This window comes from Oncorhynchus kisutch, linkage group LG2, assembly GCF_002021735.2.
Source record: "Oncorhynchus kisutch isolate 150728-3 linkage group LG2, Okis_V2, whole genome shotgun sequence".
NCBI lineage: Eukaryota > Metazoa > Chordata > Actinopteri > Salmoniformes > Salmonidae > Oncorhynchus > Oncorhynchus kisutch.
In genome coordinates this window covers 59,171,649-59,180,743 of record NC_034175.2, presented here as the reverse complement: position 1 = coordinate 59,180,743, position 9,095 = coordinate 59,171,649, and positions in this window count along the sequence as shown.

Genomic DNA, 9,095 nt, shown 5'->3' with positions numbered 1-9,095 from the left:
AGAGCTCTGTACGCATCTCTGTGTGTGGAGTACAGGTGATCTAGAATTTGTTTCCCTCTGGTTGCACATTTAACATGTTGATAGAGATTTGGTAGAACTGATTTAAGTTTCCCTGCATTAAAGTCTCCGGCCACTAGGAGCGCCACCTCTGTGTGACTGGTTTCCTGTTTGCTTATTTCCTTATACATCTGTCTGTGGTGGTAAATAAACAGCCACATAAAGTATAACTGAGAACTCTCTAGGCAAGTAGTGTGGCCTGCAATTTATCATATACTCTACTTCAGATGAGAAAAATCTAGAGTCTTCCTTAGATTTCGTGCACCAGCTGTTGTTTACAAATATGCACAGACCGCCCCCCCTGGTCTTACCGGAGTGTGCTGTTCTATCCTGCCGGTACAGCGTGTATCGCTGCGAGCTAAATATCCATGTCATCATTCAGCCACGATTCCGTGAAACATAGGATATTACAGTTTTTGATGTCCCGTTGGTAGGATATTCGTGATCGTATCTCGTCTAGTTTATTATCCAATGATTGCACGTTGCCGAGTAATATTGACGGTAACGGCAGCTTTCCTAGTTGCCTTCTGCGGGTCCGGACGAGGCATCCGGCTCTTCTTCCTCTGTGTCACTTCGTATTTGGAGAATATCGTGTGAGTCCTGCTTGCTGCTGCTGTTGTTGAAAAAATCTTTGTCTAATCCGAGGTGAGTGATCTCTGTCCTGATATCTAGAAGCTCTTTTCTGCCATAAGATACGGTTGCAGAAACATTATGTACAAAATAATTTACAAATATCGCGAAAAACCCACACATAATTTGTTAGGAGACCGTAAAACGGCAGCCATCTCCTCCGGCGCCATTTTCCAAATGGCATGGCTGCATGTGTAACAGTATAAGTCAAATTGAGGTAGAATTAGCCAAAGCAGCAACTACTCTTCCTGGGGTCCAGCAAAATTAAGGCAGGACGTGTGCCTTGTCGCGGGCCGGGCGCCTTCAATCTGACTTCAGGTGCCTTCAATCTGACTTCAGGTGTCTTCAATCTGACTTCAGGTGCCTTCAATCTGACTTAAGGTGCCTTCAATCTGACTTAAGGTGCCTTCAATCTGACTTCAGGTGCCTTCAATCTGACTTCAGGTGCCTTCAATCTGACTTCAGGTGCCTTCAATCTGACTTCAGGCGCCTTCAATCTGACTTCAGGTGCCTTCAAGCTGACTTCAGGTGCCTTCAAGCTGACTTCAGGTGCCTTCAAGCTGACTTCGGTCGCCACCTGAATGGTGTTTCCTCTGACACATTGGTGCGGCTGGCTTCCGGGTTAAGCGACCAGTGTGTCAAGAAGTAGTGCGGCTTGGTGGGGTGTTTAGGAGGAAGCATTGCTCTCGACCTTCGCTTCTCCCAAGTCCGTACAGGAGTTGCAGCGATGGAACTAGACTGTAACTACCAATTGGATATCATGAAATCAGGGTGAAAAAGGGGGCTTATACAACTATTTGAATTTGATGAGACATAAAACGGAATACTGCTGAAGAGTCAATATAATAATGGTTAAAACCTTCACTCTTTCTCTTTGTTTCAGCACCAGTCTAAAGCCATTCATTTCATTATCAGGTTCCACATATAAAATGAATAAATCCAAACAGAGAGAGGCTAATTCCATGCACCAAAAATGGGCCTTTAGTTTGGGAAGGCCAAGAGACTCCCCGCTGTCTTTCTCATCCTGACTCATTTGGATGTGTGACTGGGAACGAATCAAAGAGAATTACTTTTTACTCAACTAACAGGCATCTCAAAATACACACACACACACACACACACACACACACACACACACACACACACACACACACACACACACACACACACACACACACACACACACACACACACACACACACACACACACACACACACACACACACACACACACACACACACACACACACACACACACACACACACACACACACACACACACACACACACACCCGTAGGCACACACACACATGTATATGTGGTATACCACTAGCTAATTTCTAGGCTGTAAATTGAGCCTACATTTCTCCAGCAGTATTCAGATCCCCTGCTGATAGACAGTGTGTTTACCTGGATGGCCTGCTGTCAGAGGTGGAGGTCAGACTCTCACACTGAGCTGTAGAGAGCTACAGTTTCTAATTCACTTCTTTTCCTCATCCTTCCAACCAGTCCTCCCTCCATCTCTTTGATGTCGGGGGGGAAGCCCATGCACGGCTACCATGGCTCACACTTTTACTAAATTGTCTGTAAATTGTCTGTACTCACATCTGTGGTATGTTACAGCTAGAGAAGCAGGCAGCTGTATTCATGCATACTCTCTCAGACTCTCTCATGAGGAAGAGGCGGCTTTTATGAAGTCAAATGAAGAAATATAGCAAACACGCAAAGATCAAATGTTTTGAAGACCATACTCCTCAAAATGACTACCATTCCAGGACCTTGTGACACAACTTCATATTTTCCCTAGCCATTAAAACTGTTACCCAACGTCACCCTCTCATCTCAGACCTTACCCAATGACTGATAGAGTGTAACCAGCCGTAGCAACTATGCAGCGGGCGCCTCGGACAGAGGGTGTGATTTTCCGCCCTTTTTCCTGAGATGGATTACACACCATGCATTTTCTAGAGACTTTTGTCTCCCAAGTGTGTTCCTGCCGATGAAACAACTCTGGTAGCTACGCCGGAGGGTCCCACTTCCCTCCAATAGTGACTCAGTGAATTGTTAAATGCTCCCCCCGCATCTCCAGGTGTCACAGCCACATGCTCAGACAGGATACACGCTAGCTCTGAGGACATTGCCATGTGCTAATGCTTTCTTTTTGGTGTCATGCTGATGTCCCTCACTCAACACTAGGATGATCAGGCTCTCTCTCTTGCCAGACGTTGCTGCTTTTCCCTGCTATTCCCAAACACTACTTCATGCAGCCACAAGCAGGGAACGGCAAAACGTCCTTGATGGAGATGAAGTCAATGTCCCGTATCAATAACATAGATGAGGTTTGAGGATCTTCAGTCAATGAGCCCAACTCATGCCCTGTTACAAGCTCATTACAGCCATGGCTGAGTGCTGTTGGCTAATTGAATGAATTGTCTACCAGTGGACAGTGGTCTGATCAGCTCCACACAGCTCTGCGCTCCCCTGGATGTTGTAGTTCAACATTCAGCTTGTTATCTAGCCCTCAGTGGCAACATAACGATCTATATGTCTGACAGGTGTGTCGAGATTAGGGAAAGCTTTCCCTCGTATCGTAAACACCCCCACCAGCCTGCCTGTGCCTGGCTATTCTCGGGAAAGAAAGAGAGCATGTTTGACATAATTAATTGTCTCTATAAAGCGAGTCAAGGAGATGAGAAGGGTTATCAGGCTGAAATAATGAACTTGGTCTGAATTCACTGACAGTTGGCTCCTCTCAGATAATTCACTTTTTTATTTTCTTAATTTATGCACTTCTAGAATGAATGGCATAGGCCCAATACTGGTGAAATGAGAGCAATTTAATCAAATATGGCTAAAAATAAATTTCCTTAATTTGAACCTAAGGAGAAGATCTTCGCACTTATACGTTTTCTTTTATAGATTATTGCCTTTCATTATGAGACTAATGTAGGATGGATTTTATTCCAATTAATTCCAAATGAAAGAGGAAATGAAGAATTTTAATAATAGTGTGGGTGGTTACACACACCTCCTCAATTACCATCCATATCATCCCCTACTGATATCTCCTCATCAGATGAATTAAAGGGTTGTAAAGGGCTATTATGCCAGTCAGTGAAAGGCCTAGGTATCCCTGCACAAACAGGGACGAGTCATTCAAAAGGAGAATGAAAGGAGATCAGTCAGGTTGCTGATTTTAATCATTAGCTTCATTTTGTAATGCACAGAATGATGTGTACAACTAAAGTTATTTTACCAAAATATCAATTGATAGACTTTCCAAGTATTTATTTTTCCATTTAGTATATTTCATTTTAACTGTCGTTGATTCAATATTCATAGTGTTAGTGTGTGTGTGTATGTGTGTGTCACACATACACATCAGTTTGTTGATGGACAATGGAGGGGTAATAGAAGCCATCAGTTTGTTGGGTGGACAATGGAGGGGTAATAGAAGCCATCAGTTTGTTGGGTGGACAATGGAGGGGTAATGGAAGCCATCAGTTTGTTGATGGACAATGGAGGGGTAATAGAAGCCATCAGTTTGTTGATGGACAATGGAGGGGTAATAGAAGCCATCAGTTTGTTGATGGACAATGGAGGGGTAATAGAAGCCATCAGTTTGTTGGGTGGACAATAGGGGGGTAATAGAAGCCATCTGTTTGTTGGGTGGACAATGGAGGGGTAATAGAAGACATCAGTTTGTTGATGGACAATGGAGGGGTAATAGAAGACATCAGTTTGTTGATGGACAATGGAGGGGTAATAGAAGCCATCAGTTTGTTGGGTGGACAATGGAGGGGTAATAGAAGCCATCAGTTTGTTGATGGACAATGGAGGGGTAATAGAAGCCATCAGTTTGTTGATGGACAATGGAGGGGTAATAGAAGCCATCAGTTTGTTGGGTGGACAATGGAGGGGTAATAGAAGCCATCCGTTTGTTGGGTGGACAATGGAGGGGTAATAGAAGACATCAGTTTGTTGATGGACAATGGAGGGGTAATAGAAGACATCAGTTTGTTGATGGACAATGGAGGGGTAATAGAAGACATCAGTTTGTTGGGTGGACAATGGAGGGGTAATAGAAGCCATCCATTTGTTGGGTGGACAATGGAGGGGTAATAGAAGCCATCCATTTGTTGGGTGGACAATGGAGGGGTAATGGAAGCCATCAGTTTGTTGGGTGGACAATGGAGGGGTAATAGAAGCCATCCGTTTGTTGATGGACAATGGAGGGGTAATAGAAGACATCAGCACATTCAATGCTTGAAGCCTCTAACACAACCAGGCTGTATGGTGCATTAGTGAAAGGTTTTGGATTGGATTTGGATTCATGTATACATTTGAAATACACATAAATGATCCCACTTACAATGTCTGCATCATGAAAATAAACCTATTGATCTAAAGATTGTAATGAATAATCAATGAATGGTGCTGTATGCCTGATGCACTTAGGTTTTCCTTTGTTTATAAGTGGAAGATGCCAGATACAAGGCATTGCAAGTGTTTTCTCTGTCTCACTCTGGATTTTGAGACTGAGCAGGTCTCTTTTGTAGAGATTTAACCCCAGTATGTAACTGTGACTCCATGGGGAGACTCAGTACTCTCTAGGGGCCCTGGGGAGGCCCTGGACCAGTCAACCAGGACCCCATGGAGAAAACATCCCAACACCCCTTCACTCCCTGAGGACCACACCTAGAAGTTCTATTCAATGCTCACTAAAGAGTTCAGAGCTTGTTAAAGAGTGTCAATAATTAAGGCATATTGGCCATTACAGGTCAGCAGACAGGGCACCTAAAATAGTTGGTCCCTCAGTTTCTCTCATTGATAACTCCTAATGGTGACTCGGTCTACCATGACTCTCTAATGTCTTCTTGATGTGTCATTAACATTTATTAGACTGTGAAGATACAGGGTTGACATGCACACACACACACACACACACACACACACACACACACACACACACACACACACACACACACACACACACACACACACACACACACACACACACACACACACACACACACACACACACACATACACACACACACACACACACACACACACACACACACACGCACACACACACACAATCAATCAATGGGTATGGACTATGAGCAGTGGGGTATGGTGTAGGTGGTCTCTGACACTGTATGACTCTGTGATTTATTCATCCTGTGTGTTTTCCACAGACCAGCCCAGAGAACCCCAGGAGACCCCTGAGTGTGTGTGTGTTGGTGGTATGCTGCTCTTCACAGCTCTAAATCACATTCTTTCTGCCCTCTTCAACAAATTAGACACAGAGCTTTGTCTTAGGGTCTGCAGAGAGAGGGAGGGAGATACAGAGATAGAGCAAGAGAGATAGAGACAGAGAGAACAAAAAGAGAGAAAGAGTGAGAGATAAAGATAGATATAAAGACAGAGATTAAGAGGAGAGGAAGAGAGAATGGTAAAGAGAGAGAAAGAGCAAGAGAGGGAGGGAGAGAGAGAGAGAAATAGATAAATGGAGAGAGAGAGAGAGCATGATAGAGAGAGAGAGAGAGAGCACGATAGAGAGAGAGAGAGAGAGCACGATAGAGAGAGAGAGAGAGAGCACGATAGAGAGAGAGAGTGATAAGGAGAGAGAGTGATAAGGAGAGAGAGGAAGAGAGAGAGAGAGGAAGAGAGAGAAAGGAAGAGAGACAGATAGAGAGAGATAGAGAGAGATAAAGAGAGGGGTGATGGTACAGTAGTAACAGAGGACTGATAGGCTGCTGAAGAGCACGTTCTAGTGGCGTAACAGAGGACTAACATGTTGGAACAGGGCTAATAGATCCCCAACCAATCTCCAATCCAATCTTTGTGTCTTCTCACATGGCTTGTCTCTTCAGAGGCATCAGTCACCTCAACAGGGTCATTCACGACTGTATAGCCCTATCACCCTAACTGCAATCCATCCAAGAACATTGCTTTTATTGAGTAGAAGTACTGAGTAGAAGTCCTAAGAGCTTACAGTATATATTCCCTTTCCTGTCCTGTTTATACTGGTCCATTCTGTATAAATAGGTTATTGGATGTGATGTCCTATTCCAAACCATGTAAGGAAAGTAACAACATAAATCCAGATTAATAATGCATTAGTCTGCGGCTCACAATGGAGCCAGTGACTATAGTTCTGTTCTGTAGAAGGGGTGACTGCTGAGAAAAGATAAATTATCCATTGCTCTGTGCAAATGTGTATTATCATGGTGAGGGGCTGCATAGCGCATCAGCTATGTCATCCTCGGACGCTGTGGTGTGAAATCTGAAGTTTGGAGCACTAACATGGTTGCCAACATGGCTGCTAAATAATATGCCCGAAGCAGTGTTGGTGTAACCAATGTCCTGATTTCCACTGACTGGCTGGACATTAGGAGTTTTTACAACACAGAACCCATGGAACTCGAAATTAACAGCTCAAAACATACCTCTCTCATTTCTACACAGACACCCTGTTATAAACACTATTGTAAAGAATAAAACTCAACTAAATAGTAAATTAAGTAAATTAAGACTAAGATTATTCATTCAGATTATTAATTCACAAGAATGAATAATACATTAAGCGCAAAATAATTGTGGATTTAATTTACAAATTTGGAAAATAACTGTAATTCCAGCTCTAATGCAGAAATGTAGAAAGTCCCAACTATATTTGTCCACGTAAATCAAGACTTGTACTACTGTTCCACTGAGACAGGCATTTTCCTTGGGTTCAGTTGTCCTCAGGAGGAAGACCTCCCAACACAGAGGGGGAGATTTTCAGCTGCTGTGAGCGACGCTGTGCCAGCCTATAAAACAGTACACATCTGCTGATTACACAGAATGCTTCTGTTCACCAGCTCTCTGATTAATATATCATGTCATAAAAGTGCTTACAAGGAGCAACAAATCAATCAAGGGATATAAGTATTATTTTGACAGAGAAAACCTGTTTTTTTTAAGAAAAATTTATCAAATGTATTCTAGAAAATTATAAATCACTTTCTTCCTTTAAGGTTCTAATAATGTGCTTGTGTCCTATAGGAATGCAGAGAATACATTTAGAAATGAGACTAGAATGCATCAGTCATATACAGTAGCTACACTGTTTATGTTACATGTCATATTAATGAAAGATGGATAGTTTGAGAGATTTTGAACCATGCATTGTGAAATTATAATGAACTCAATTCATATGGTTGGAGAGCATTTCATTTTTCACCAACAAACAGTCTCATCTTTCCACTTTTTTGCAATGGAAAAAGAAAAAGAAATGACTGATGTTTGTTTAAATCCTAATTTGTGGGTTTGTCACATTTGAATACACAGACCGCAGATTGAAGGAAGACACATTGTTCATTAGGAAGAGATTTCTCAACATCTTTATGGGTTATTTTGGTTGATGAATAATGCTAATTATCTGTCAGAAGCTCTTGTATGAGAGTTACATATTGTCTCCATTACGTCAGTAAAGCCTTATTCATGTAGCACCATCAGGGATTTTTTTTTTCTCGCAACACACAAAGATGAATTAAGCTTCATTCACTCAATAAAATACACATTAAAACATAGCTGTCTTAGAGCTGCTATTTGGTAGATTTCTCTTGTACAGTAAATCTCTCCAATGCAAATAATGCAGCATGTTAGGTTCAGTAAAAATGTTTCCTAGAAATACTGAAAAGATTAAATGAAAGACGTAATTGAATAGTGAACGAGACTGAGAGGGTTTGAAATGAATACACTTCTGGGTTTCTATTTTGCTGTGTTTTATTTTTCTCTAGAATAGAAAATGTGAAGTCTCAGGTTCATCAGACAGAGGCTGGAGCACGTTCTACAGCAGAGGCAAGCTGTGTACAGAAAACATTATACTTGTAGGGTTGGAGTCTGTCTGGTTCTGGATTGCCAATTAACCCTCCTTATAGCCACTCCTGTAGATCTGGGATAATTAAGTAGGTGTAAGCAACATTGTGACATTTCTACCAAGCCAAGCAGAAGATAAAACAAAGCTATTACCATAATGTTTATATCTATGTACCCCTTTCAGATCTAAAGTAGTGCCTATGGAAGAAAGGGCATGTGATCGGTTTGGAATTTAGCGCTAGGCATCTACGACATGGCAGTGTCTTTTCTTCATATTATTATAAAAATATGTGATTAGAGTAATTACATTGATGCACTAGCAGACTGACTGTCATATGTCTATGTATTATGAGTCATTTACAACACATCTTCAGATATGCTCCATCATGTATGTATGGCACCCAGTTATGTACTCTTATTTCTAAACAAGGAAGCCCTGGAAATGAAGTAACACGGTTTGCCTGTCAGCCTGTACATTGTTCTTCCTAAAGTAGTCATGTAAACAACATCCACCACTGGCCCTGTAACAAGAGAGCTGT